The 2,822-nt window shown below is 41.8% G+C and overlaps 1 pseudogene; it reads left to right on the top strand.

Moving 5' to 3' along the window:
• The first annotated feature begins 978 nt into the window (after positions 1–978).
• LOC126456548 (NADH dehydrogenase [ubiquinone] iron-sulfur protein 3, mitochondrial-like) lies at positions 979–2,543 on the top strand (annotated as a pseudogene).
• Positions 2,544–2,822: the final 279 nt, after the last annotated feature.

Below are 2,822 nucleotides of genomic sequence, written 5' to 3'. Positions count from 1 at the left end.
ATGGGGCCCAATCAAGACATCACCAACAATGCTTGCCCAAACGTTCACAGAAAATCTGTGTGGATGACGTGATTGCACAATTGCGTGAGGATTCTCGTCAGCCCACACATGCTGATTGTGAAAATTTACAATTTGATCAGAATCGAGGAAGTACAGTACATACTGACGAAACTAAAATGAGCTCTACCATGGAAATTAAGCGTTTCCGGACACATGTCCACATAACATCTTTTCTTTATTTGTGTGTGAGTAATGTTTCCTGAAAGTTTGGCCGTACCTTTTTGAAACACCCTGTATATGACGCCATAAACATTGAGTTGAGTGAATAATGACGATGTCTTCAACCATGAAGGGAGTTCGATAGCGTAAAGTATTGTGGGATGGAGGGTGGGGGGGGTGGGGGGGGGGGAGGGGACGTGGCTATTGACACTGAAAGCAAACAAGAGAATGTCTTGCAGAGAAAGCGTATGAAATAATTAGAGAAATTTACAGTTGCTCACTATGCGTTGTACATACTTTAGACAAGAAGAAATCAAATAATATGACTTTAATTTCGAATAGAGGTGATGGAACTGTTAAATTAGGTGTATTGGTTTCTGCTGTAGTTGTATTACAAACACAAAATTACTAGGAATGAATATCGATTCTTAGTTGAAGTGGTGTGAACACACGAAGATACTCGCAAACATGTTGCAGATATGTTGCTGGGACCGGTGGCGACTGTGAAGCATTTTAGATTTAGCAGAAACCCAAAAACCTGAAAAGCCTGTAAGTGTTCGTATTATCCCATGAGACATGGGTGTGTCTGAGATTAGAAATGTATGTGGTTTATTTAGAACATCGGTGGCCTAGACTGGCTGTCTAAGAGGTATTCCCACTCATCTCAAACATGAACTTGATAATGCAGCGGCTGCAGCAGAAACTAGGACAACTGCTCATAAATTTGATGCTGCAAAATGTGCTCAACTGTGAAATTATGTAGCAGAATGTCTTCCGAAGTATGTGCAGAAAGTCCACTTGATAGCAGGTGATGAACTTGGTGTACTGATTATCCCAGAGGGTGTAGTTTCAATTTTTTTGAGCTCTTCGTGGAGCATGACAAGGCACTGTTTTCCAGTCTTGGGATAAAGCAGTTGTTGATGTTCCTAGCAGACAGTTCTGATTTGAGACGGTGTGCAATTTACTCTCACTTCGATTCAGTTCATTTATAAGACCTATACACATGGACTTACACCTATCGATTCAGTGTGTGAGGCTTTTAAGACTGCGAGCGGGTATAAGAGGGAGACCTGGAACATGTTTGGTGCGTTGTTTGCAAATCAACCTGACTTGCGCCGCAGCCTCATTGATAATGACTTTGAAGGGCAACCATTCCGTAAGGACTATCCACTTAGTGGATATGTTGAGGTGGGTTACTATCTACATCTACGTGATTTCTCTGCTATTCACAATTAAGTGCCTGGCAGAGGATTCAATGAACCACCTTCAAGTTGTCTCTCTACCGTTCCACTCTCGAAGCGCGCGCAGGAAAAACGAGCACTTAAATTTTTCTTTGCGAGCCCTGATTTACTTATTTTATTTAGATGATCATTTCTCTCTATGTAGGTGGGTGCCAACACAATGTTTCCGGAATCGGAGGAGAAAACTGGTGATTGAAATTTCCTGAGAAGATCCCGTCGCAACGAAAAACGCCTTTGTTTTAATGATTGCCACTCCAATTCACGTATCATGTCTGTGGCACTATCTCCCTTATTTCGCGATAATACTGAAAGAGCCGCCCTTCTTTGAACTTTTTCAATATCATCCGTCAGTCCCACCTTATACGGATCCCACACCGCACAGCAATACTCCAGAATAGGGCGGACAAGTGTAGTGTAAGCAGTCTCTTTAGTAGATCTGTTGCACCTTCTAAGTGTTCTGCCAATGAATCGCAGTCTTTGGTTTGCTCTACCCACAGCATTATCTATGTCATCGTTCCAATTTAGGTCATTTGTGATTGTAATACCTAAGTATTGAGTTGAATTTACAGCCTTCGGATTTATGTGACTTATCGCGTAATCGAAATTTAGCGGATTTCTTTTAGTACTCATATGAGTAACTTCACACTTTTCTTTATTCAGGGTTAATTTCCACTTTTCGCACCCCACATATATCTTATCTAAATCATTTTGTAATTCATTTTGGTCATCTGATGACTTAACAACACGGTAAATGACAGCATCATCTGCAAATAATCTAAGTCGGCTACTCAGATTGTCTCCTGTGTCGTTAATATAGATCAGGAACGATAGAGGTCCTATAACACTTCCTTTAGGGGACTCCGGATATTACTTCTGTTTTACTCTATGACTTTCCGTCTGTTACTACGAACTGTGAACATTCTGACAGGAAGGGATGATGAACGAAAACGAGTTGTTGTCGAGCCACTAGAACCAGCTCAAGAATTCCTTCGATTTGAGTTGTCAGCAACGTGGGCGCGGTTCCAAAACTTCAGAGAGGCCCTGGCTCCTCGAGAAGAAATACAGTCTTATTACCAGTATTAGTTTTATGTGCTGAACCGTGTACAATTGAAGTGAAATATAATAAATATATATGTATATACACACAAACAGACACAGACACAGACAAAGACACATACACAAACACGCACACTAAGCGGTGTAGTGGTAACCTGCCATTGACAAGGGATTTCAGATCGATTCCGTATTTCTGGATTGCCAGAAGGCTTTTGACACTCTACCACACAAGGTGCGTGTAGTGAAATGGCGTGCTTATGGAATATCGTCGCCGGCCGCAGTGGACGAGCGGTTCTAGGCGCTTCT

This window comes from Schistocerca serialis, chromosome 1 (genome assembly GCF_023864345.2).
Source record: "Schistocerca serialis cubense isolate TAMUIC-IGC-003099 chromosome 1, iqSchSeri2.2, whole genome shotgun sequence".
Taxonomy (NCBI): Eukaryota; Metazoa; Arthropoda; class Insecta; order Orthoptera; family Acrididae; genus Schistocerca; species Schistocerca serialis.
This window is presented reverse-complemented; position numbering and strand designations above follow the sequence as displayed.